Source organism: Papaver somniferum, chromosome 4 (assembly GCF_003573695.1).
Source record: "Papaver somniferum cultivar HN1 chromosome 4, ASM357369v1, whole genome shotgun sequence".
Classification (NCBI taxonomy): domain Eukaryota; kingdom Viridiplantae; phylum Streptophyta; class Magnoliopsida; order Ranunculales; family Papaveraceae; genus Papaver; species Papaver somniferum.
The window spans coordinates 106968348-106979795 of record NC_039361.1 but is presented as its reverse complement, the minus strand read 5'-3'; positions in this window follow the sequence as shown (position 1 = coordinate 106979795).

Sequence of the window (11448 nt, the reverse complement as noted above, 5' to 3'; positions counted from 1 at the left end):
TATGTCCCTGTGGTGGGCATGCTATAGTAGACTTATCTTCGACAGATAACATGTCAAAACGAAGAATCAAGGTGCCGGAAATTGTATTTTCTATCAAGATAATGAAACAACTTCACACCTCCTTTTTGCACTGTTCGTTAGCCAGGGAAGCTTGGCAACATTTCACGATGGAATTGGCGTGACCTCAACGCAGCGCAAAAGCAAGAAGATATTTTGAACAATATGCAGCTCGTGTCCAAGCCAATACAGCAGTAAAGCCAACTCAAGACAGACGACGATGATGATGCAAGACTTGTAACAACAAGGCCAAGTCGGTGCCTAGTCTGATGTCGATGATGGCATGAAGATGCCAAGTCGATGCCAAGTCAATGCCTAGTCTAATGTCGACGATGGCATGACGATGCCAAATCGACGCCTAGTCGAATGTCGACGATGGCATGAAGACGCCAAAGTCTGATGTCGACGATGGCATGAAGATGCTTAAGTCTGATATCGACGACGATGGGTTAACCCACCTCTGATGTCGACGATGGGTTAACCCACCTCTGATGCCCCACTGATGATGAACCAATTTTCTATAATGACGATGATACAAACTTGAAGCATAGTTGTCCCGCTGCCCAGCTCAATTCCGAGAATACGAACCCATGACACAACGATTCCGAATCCGATATCGATGACAAAGATACCCGTACCAGAGTTCATCCGATGTCCATATCAATTGTGATGATGCACCTCCCATCCTCGACACGAAGATACTTAACTTGAAGTATAACACGCAAGCATGGTCGTCAAGATCCAAAAGAACCGAACAAAGCCTTGACCTCATGAACAGTAGCAGTTCAGTATGCAACACGTTTGTCAAAGATGCAAATCTCACAAAGAATTTGGAATTTACTCCGAAGCAGCTCAAAATTATATCATTACCGATGACTCACCCACCAATACCACCGACACGAAGGGTCAGGAACTGAATTGAAGGAAGTGGCAATTCAGTTCAAAGGTCACACACTACAACAGCGTGAAGACAACTATTATTCTAGTTTTGAACACGAAGGACATACATACAACACAAGCTTTGTGCAACCAAACGGCAGCAAAGGGGCAACCACTTTTACTTTCACAAGCTTCGACAATCAGCGTCCAAAATCAAAAGGGGTACATACATCACGAAATTACAGAGTTTGCAAATACGTTACTCCTTACATTTCCGCAATACTCGCATACACAATTGTGCAGATATATATATAGAAGTATACACTCCTAAATTATTCAAAACTGCATACATTTTTATGAACCGTGCATATTTTTCAAATTTAGTACATTTCGGAATATATACATTTCATTTCTGAATAATGTATACATTCCCATAAATTGCATACAGTTTCAAACTAATGCATATAATGGAGAACCGGGGCAAGCACCACCGGTCTCAAACCACCATATTGGGAAAAGCGCTTACACGCAATCTCTCTAGACTCCCCCGTAGGCGTCTATGAGTGTACGACCAAGGGGAAGACTTTCATAAGAAAGAGATACCCAACGTGACATGCCTTTGGGAGCTCAGCGGAACGGATGTTTGCATAATATTCAGTTTTACACCACGTCTCCGGGAGATTCTCAAACCCCCACTGTTCGGTAATTTCCTGGCCCGGAATTAGCCAACGGGGTGACAGGTTCAAGCACTCATTTTGCGTCTGCGACGATGGATTTATAAATTCTCACAATACAGGGGCAAGAACAACCATATAATAAGCAATTATATAGTAATGTTTATCATTCTTACCATGAATTCAATTTATTGCTTATAACATACACTGATGCTTTTATGACAATGGAGACTACACACGAATGTAGTAATCCTAAGCAATCTGATGCTTACCCACTAAAGCCAACGAGAAGTCACTATTATACTCTCAAAACTACGGAATGTTGCTACAAATACCCACATTAAGGCCTCCCAGTTGGAGGTATGGTAAACACGCTGCTGATTGCTATATAAAACCGACGGTTGATGTCGATTCCACTCGTACCGCTTCCACGATGCCCAGTCAACCAACGAAGACTCATTGATGCAGTAGTGATGCATATGCATTACGGTTGCTGAGGCGTACCTAGCTTTGTTAGGAAGATGGAGGCATTGCTGCTACTAGCTACCTACTACTACTCTGCCGACGCAATAACCAAAACGACGTTAAGGAATACTATCCGCAGGAGCTGTCAACCCATACAGCTGCTCATTCGATTATCCAACGCGACTCACATTCAACCTGGAGCGCACAAGGGACAGTACATCCCATAAATTGTAAAACGTGACACGATGGTTCATTGCACTCATTCCAGGAGGGAGGAGTAAGAAACCCACTACCTCTGAAGAGGGGAGTAATAGCTGGGTAGTATTACTACCTTCGTTCCCTCGCACTCATCGGTCACTCGAAGTACAAAGCCAACACCGGTGTTGCAGCTCTGATCCTCAACTCGATGCAGTGCTATTAGAACCAAAGTATCAATGAAATATCATGAGTATTGCACTCCCTACTCATGATATTTCCCTCTACCCGAAGATGATATTGTGCTATTGTTGCATATTCGATGTCAAGCAAAGTCTTGCTAACGCTGCAAGAATGGGGCATTGCTGCTAAGCAAACCTATGATATTTTTCATTAATACTGCTAAACTGGCGCTATTACATCAGGGGTATAATTGACAACGCAACTTGGATATAACATATCTACAAATCTGTGCCTTGGAATTTTATAAAATTTATATCGTTGGAAATCTTTTTAAGAGAGCTGCGCAACGAGTACAAACAATATCAAATTTTTGTTTTTCACGAAAAAATCGGAGGTGATCATCATTTTAGGCAAAATTTTCGAAAACTTGATACATAACCATTATGCAGCCAACAAAAAAGATGCATAATACATTCTGCAGACGCATAACGAATTATGCAACCATTTTCTCCACTGCATAACAAATTATGCATTTGGATAACAAAGTGATGCATCTATAACAAGTTATGTAACCATTGTTTCGGTTGATTTTAGTGCGTGCATAAAAAAAATTGATGCATAATGCAGTATGCATCCATATTTACGGATGTATATCAGGTTATGGATCTATTTTTCTCGATGCATAAAAGATTGTGCAACAATTTTCTCGATGCATAACGCATTATGTAGTCATATTTTCGGATGCATAACAGGTTATGCATCCATTTTCTCGACTGCATAACATGTTATGCAGATATTATTATAGGTACATAACGTGTTATGCAGCCTTTTTTTTGTTGGTTTTAATACTAACAAAAAGTAGTTGCATAACGTGTTACGCAACCATTCTCTGTACTGCATAACAAGTTATGCAAAAAAAAAAAGACTGCATAACTTGTCATCCACCTACAATAATAGCTGCATCACGTGTTATGCAACCATTTTCGGGACTGCATAACAAATTATGCAACAAGTTTTTTTAGATGCATAACACCTGCAGCACAACTTTTTTGTCGATCTCCAACCACTATTAACAGCATCTCAACTTCCTTCCCAACATCTTCCAGCATCACCATCAATGGGTCGATGGTAAGCCATTCTTATTTATCTCCTCCATCACCAATCCCATTGCTGTCTCATTCCATCACATGCTGTCAATGGCAGCAGCGAAAACAGCTCCTTTCCCTGACTTCATCAACACCAAAACACCGAATACCACCTAAATGTGGAAATTCTTTGTCTGTACTCGGTAATTTTCATTGCTCGTCTGCTTTCCCATCTCTAAATTGATCATGTAATTTCAAGATCTTAGTTGTAAATGGGTGAGCTCCCACATTTTATATATTTGCCAAATTGTTGAAATCTTTTGATCTCATTGAGTACTCCTTTATGAGTTTTGAGAAGAACGAATCCTCCCGTTCGAGTAGCTTAGCTGGTGTATCGTATTCCAAAACCCTTCCTTCCCAAGACGTCAGCAATGATCTTTTAGCCATAAATCCAATTAACTTAAACCTACAGACAACTAGTTTTTAAATCCTTAAAAAATCTAGCTAGTTTCGTACCTTCACTAAGGACGAGAACAAGATCATTGTCTATGACCACATGAATTATGTGAGCTACAATGCACAATTCATCTTGGCATCAAAACCAAAATCAATTAGATTCAAGATTTTACAGGTACTCCTCAATTAGGTCCATCTTCAAACACTTTCAGTACAAATACTGTAAATATTACTAGTGTTAATCAGGCAAAGAAAAAACATACAAATTTAGTATTTTATCGAATCTATTTCGTTCTTCTACTAATAAATCTGTGGTAGCCGATGAACAACCACCGCCGGAGCAACGGCAACAAATTAATCCCAATTCTGATTCCAATTCCAGATCCTCATACCAGATTTGTTGAGAACTCAACAATTTACAAGGCATCAGTATCAACAACAACCTAATTTCATCGACTTGGTACTCATCGTTAATCCCTAATTACCGGAAAACAACACAAGAATCACCGTCTCGATCTAATTCAAACCCATCTGATCTTCTTAATCTTAAATTCGAAATAGTGGAGAGGAAGAAGAAAAGGAATAGAAGATGAAGAAGAAGAAAAAAAAGACCGAAACAGAATTTTATAAACTATGGATTTGAGAATAATTTTTTTCTAAAAAATGGGTGCGCGCCTGTAATTTTCTAAGGGTAGGTTTCACAATGGAGGAAATCTGAAAAATGGGTCTCCCTGTAGTTTTCACAAAAATAATTCATATGAAAACTGGCAGACATTTCCTCCGGCCCAGTCCAATCACAGCGCGACTTCCAACTCAGGCCCACTATTTCCCGCAAAGTCCTTACCACAGCACGTGACACCATCTTCTGTCCGTCTACAACAGTAGGAAACAAATTGAATTCTCACTTTCCCGCATCAAGCTAGCTACGTGGCCTTTTGCCACTAAGTTCAAACACTAGCTCCCCTCCATTTTAGCCATGTGTATCCCGCTCCAATCAAGCACCAACTCATGATAAGATTTTCACTTCAAACAAATCAATCCTGTTAAAGGGGCGGCATGATTCATGAGAGTGGCGGCAATCTAATAAGACAAAAAGATCGTTACATGGTAATTCATACCACCCTTTATCAAAAAAAATATAGAAATGACCAATTAATCCTTATTATTAATAATCAAGATTAGTGTTGATAATCAAGATTAATATTGATAATTAATTTTCACTTATAATAATTCTAAAATCAGATTTTTAGAGTTGAAAAAAAAAACTTGTGAAGAGAAGAAAAAACACATTTTTGTGAAACCCTAGATTTTGATTCACTCAACCAAAATGAGTGATTCCAGTGACAAATTTGAGATGGGTGATTAGTTCCCATTAGCTTTTTATCGCTCAAAATTATCTAAAGTACGTAAAAAAAATCGAAGCTTTTAAAATTTCAGAAGAACTTACGGTTGGAATTTAGCTCGTTGCCAACCGTAACTCTCAGTTACGGTTCCAAAAGTATCGAATACCAACCGTAACTGGTTCAATTTGGGGAAAACCTAATCGTAATACCAGTTACGGTTGGTAAAATGACAACATATAGCAACCGTAACAAATTACGGTTGGTAACTAATGAATCGAGATCAACCGTAATTAACCTATGGTTGGTAAGGGTATTTGAGTTACAAGTCGTAACTCAAATACGGTTGGTAACAGTGATGCAATTACAAACCGTACGTAAAAAAAAATGAAACATCCAGGACAACTTACGGTTCGTAACTTAAGTAACGAGACCAACCGTAAGTAATTTACGGTTGGAAAAAAAAATCGTAACTGAATATTTTATCTCAAAATCAAGAACTTACGGTTGGTATTTGTGTTAAATGAACCGTAACATCAACCAAATCTATAGTTACGGTTCCAATTGGAGTTATTACCAAGCGTAACTCACATGCAACACAGAAATTTCAATTTTGATCCAAAACCCTAATTTTTGATACAAAACTAACTTAAATCAAACACAATAAACAAAATCCTAACTGAGTCTTTTGGAAATATAGTTTTCAATCAACGATTATCAATTTTTCAAATCTCTGATTAATCGAAGACGATGAAAATTTCAATTTTAATGGAGGAGGGGAAGAGAAGAGAAGATGAAAAAAATCAAAAAAACTGTTTTGATTTTTCTGATTCCATTAAGTTAAAAATAGGAGTAGGGTAATCTGATCAATTTGCACCCCCTATAGAACATCCCCTAACTAATAAGAGAGACATTGCTATCACCCTTGCCGCCCCTCGAATGGAACATGCCGCCCCTCGAACAGAATTGGAACAAATATAAATGTAAATGTGAACCCACTTAATCTTGTACTTATGTTGAAAAGAGAAGACGAAAAGTCCCCTTTTCTTGCACAGAACGTGCACAAGCTCCACTGTGGAAAACTTCTCTTTACTGCGGTGCATGTTCACAATATCCAAGGCTAGTTGTCCGTAATTTGAACATGATGACAAAAAAGGCTAAGACTTCAATCCAATTTCACTGCTCTTTTAACATGTGTACATCCGATAATGCTCAAATTGTTGCCAAGTTTAGGTGTAACACGTGTCGGCCCAGCACAGCATAACTCATGAAATTACGTGCTTAGCGTGGTATGTGTCGTGTTGTGCTGTGCCGGAGATCATAACGTGCCGTGCTGGAAGGCGTACTATGTTGGATTGTGCCAGAAAAATAAACATGTTGTGTCGTGTTGTTCAGTGCCAGACACGTTTATTTTATATTTTTCAATATAAATTTTTTCTAAATATTCAGGTATTATATGTGTTATTATGAAAATAAGTCAACATAAAGATAGTAAAATGTCAATAATTGGCTAGAATAAAGACTTTTTTGTGAAATATACACAAAATGAGATGTATTGTGCCATGTTTTGTAGTAATTTATACATATTATGTTCGTGCTTTCTTAACGTGTTGTGCTGTGTCGTGCCACGTGCTAATCCGTGTCGCCTGTTGTGCTGGCCTACTGTGCCGATTAGTTAAACCCAACACATCCCATTTAACTAACGCGATGTGCCGTGCTGGGCTAAGTCACGTAATGGGCTGGGCTGTGCTCAAATGTTAACGTGTTGTGTTGGGCTGTGCTCGTGCTGGCACAACCCAATTTACACTATTGCCAAGGTCCAGTACTATTAGCCATTTTCCAGTCACACAAAAGTCGTCCTAATTGTAATGCCCATTATAATTTTCCCAAATGCCAATAAAAAAGTCTACCTAGTCGTTTCTCCTTCCGTGGTTGGATTAGCTTGTATTACCTAGAAACGAATCAAAACAAACCTATTAGCAGAATTACGAGGCCTAGATAATGTGGTTATGGAAAATTTTATGTTGTACATACGTGCTTATCAAATTCCTCCAGATTTACATTTTGCTCATCCTCGGGGGAAACACAAATACCCGCTCAACATCTGGATAAGAGAAAATGATGCCTGCTAAACAACGAGAGGTTTCCACTAAACAACGGTGAAGAGATGTTCGCTAAACAACGAGACGTTTCCACTAAACAGTGGCAGACAAATCCATTAAACAGTGGTGTAGAAATATCCGCTAAATAGCGAGACAGATAATCAGAAAGACCCGCTCAACAAATGGTCATGTCATGCAAAAAAATTTAAAGACCCGCTCAACAACTGATCATAGTACGCAATTTTTTTTTTTTTTGAAAATCCTAATGAAAGTGAAAACTCATAAAAATCTAAATGCTTACCCACTCTCGCACACTTAACATTTCATTATCCTTAATGTAATTGAGTCATCGAACATAAAAATTAAGAATCAGAAATTCATTATCCTTAATGTAATTGAGTCATTACCATTTTGTATCTCTATAATGTAAAAGTGAAATCACTACATTATAGTTAATCTGCACTTCAAAAAAAAAAATCACATCGGTATAAAAATCAAACCTGTTTGCATCTCTACTATGTATAATCACTACGGTATAGCCAATCTATAATTCTAAAAAAATCACATATGTATCCACCTCAAAATCATTTGCATATTTATATGTGAAATCACTATAAATTGAAAATGAAAACTTGATGTTGAATCTATGACAAATCAAAAAACACCTATGGGGTGATGTCTATATAGTATAGGCAGTATGCACTGCCATAAATATGCCACTAATAAAGTTTAAAATATGAACCACAAAAAAATATCATATAATATTTTGCACTACAATTTTCCATCTCATATAGTTGATTTTCAATAGACAACGTATATATATGTAAAAATGAACAGTATAGGCAGTATGCACTGCCATAATATGTCCATAGTATAACTCAACAAAAAATCAATAAACCCCATGAGTATAGTGAATCTGCACTGCGGAATCGTAACAAAACTTACATTTTAGTTTATTTTATATATATAAAAAAAAATACAATAGTTAAATCTATGAAAAAACAAAACAGACCTTTAGTATGTTATAATAACAAAACAAATATAATACATAATTTACGAAAAAATTGTATTACCTACTTGTTTAAGAATGCGATGCTTTTATTCTGTTGGTAATTCTTCAAATCAACGCTTTTTGTATAGATCCACGGATAGTTCTTCTTTATTTTCTTCTTGATTATATAGAAGAGATTCAGTAGATTCTAAAAAGTTATACCCAAATCTAGGGTTTGATGATTTCATTTCACTTTTTGTTGTTTTTTCCCCAAAGTTGTAGAGTGATTCAAGGTTTAAATTTTAACGGTGATTTCGACGACTTTGAATGATTATCTTCTTTAATCTTGTGAGATTTAGTGAAAATAGGAAAGTCATAGATTTTTGATGGGATAGAGGAGGAGATCTGAGTTATTAGGGGGTGGGAGGAGATCGTGTAGATACCCGTTTGACAGAAGGGACTATTCTCGTCATTTCCTATTTACAAATAATTTTGGACCTCCGGCTAAACAAAAAATCTGGATGGACCTAAGGAAAATTAACTATATGATCCTTGGACCAAAGAAAAAATTTCCTTAAAAATTAACCTTTTTTTCTAATTAAGGCCCAAGCGCCGCCTAAGCCCAGTCCGATTTTTCAAAAATCGCCCCGGAACTGGCGCCTAGGCCCCAAAACGCCTAATTTCGAAAGCGCCCAAAATTTTGGACATTCCGAATGCCGCCTTTTGCATATTTGCTTAAGGAAAAACTTGGATCCTCCCAGTTTTGTATCCTTCACTTTTTTCCTTAAGAAAATATGCAAAACTAGGAGGATCCAAGTTGGGCTTTGAGTTTTGTAGTGACCCTCATTTTAGTTCCCAATTGCTATTAGTGAAAACTACTAGTAAATCCATTTTTCAGATTTTTTTCACTGTCAAATCCATTGTTCCAAAATTCACCGGCGCACCCATTAATTTAGAAAAAATTATTAGGAGACCCATTTTTTTTAGAATTAGAAAAAGATATGAAGATATTTAAACATAGTTCAAGAAGCGAAATCGAAACAAAGCTGCACCAACAAATCAATTCAAAAAGGAAGAATCCTCTTCTTACTTCTTTAATTTTACTCTTTATATTATCAGATCTGGTGATTTTAAGCGAGATTTAAGGAAAAAAATTCATAAAAACCATAGCTTGTTCGTCAACAGGGATTTTTCATTACAAAACCTTGTTTCAAAACTAGTTTTGATTGTAGATTTGCTTTCGATGATTAATACTTTACAAACCCATTCCAATGAATTCCAAAATTAAAGAGTATCATTTGGGTTATGAGATTGTTTATCTCTGATGATTTGACGAAGGGGTTGAACAAATTTCTGAAGATTTGAAGAGTATTTTGAGTATGGATTGAAGCTGCGATAGACGGGTTCAACTCAGATTGAGGGGTTGTTGGTTATTATGAAGAATCATAAGTTAGGGTTTCTGCTGTCCTAAGTAGCCGAATCTTATAATTCTGTGAGGGAAGAAAACTAGGGTTTGTATGGCTATTGTAGTTGCAGGTATGAAAAAGATGGAACGGTTCGAGTTTATGTTGCAATTGGTGGTCTGAGATTTCAGTTTAATATCAAGGGTTTGAATATAGGTTGATGCAACTTCTGGTGATGGTTAAAATGGACTTAATGATTGTGTTCGTCTGAGATGAATGGTTGGAGATTGCAGGGACTTTGCAATGGAGAGGACTAAGGTGTTGATTGAGAATGTTGATGCAGGTGTTGCAGAGCTGGGAACGGCAATTTTAATGCATTGCAAGATTGAATGAAGATGTAGTTGGTGCTTGTTGAGCATGTGAAGCTGAAAGAGGCATTGAGGCTGGAGTTGCAGCTGCAGTTGGAGACTCAGACGCAGTTGGTGGTGTTGAAGGGTAGTGTTAAGTCTAGATTCATTTGTATCTAGGACTGAGCTGTGAATACTTGGATGTATTGAAGCTAGTTGTTATGTGAAATTATAAAAGAATGATGTTGTATTGGTTTTGGTCTTGGTCATAATGGTTGAATAATTTGTTATGCAACTATGAAAATGGATGCATAACCTGTTATGTATCTACAAAATTTGTTGCATAACTTGTTATGCAGTCTAGAAAATGGTTGCATAACACATCAAAGTAGTTGATATCGTGTATCGGTATCGTATCGACTCGGTCTGATACACCTATACAAAAGATTATACCGATTTTTACAGGTGATTCTTCATTAAGACCAAGAATTTTAAATATTTATAAATTTTTCAAGCTAAAATTTCTGGTGTCATATGATGCATTAATTCTCAAGATTAAAAGTTTTACTGTACAAATTCAATCATATTCCAACATCATTACTGAATCAGATTGAGTTTTCAAGGGTATAGAGGAAGAATATAACTATAAGGAAAGATTATGTTTATAAATTTTAATATATAAATAATTTATTCTACCAAATTACTCTTGCCAATATTATCAGTGTACAGGGGAACTAGATATATCGGTTTGTATCCGCCGATACGAGCGTTTTTACGTTCCATCCTTGTATCATCGATATTTTAGATATCGTACAGTTTTTTTCCAATACACGATAAAAACCTATAATATCGGCCAATACAAACGATATTGTACCTTGTAACACATCATGCAACAACTTTTTTGTTATTATTGAAACTAACATAAACATAACTTATCATGCACTTACAATAATATCTGCATAACATGTTATGTAGTCATGAAAATGGATGCATAACCTGTTATGCAAACGAAAATATGTCTGCATCAATTTTATTTGTACCCACTAAAATCAACCAAAATAATGGCTACATAACCTGTTATAGATGCATAACCTATTATTGAAAATGGTTGCATAATTCATTACGGTCTGTTTTTTCTGTTGGATTCAGGCATATAGAACGTTTTAGTGGCTGCATAAACCAAAGTAATATATGCATGAACAAAAATATGGTTGCATAACGTGTTATGCATCTTTTGTGGTGTATGCATATTGTGTTATGCATCTTTTTTA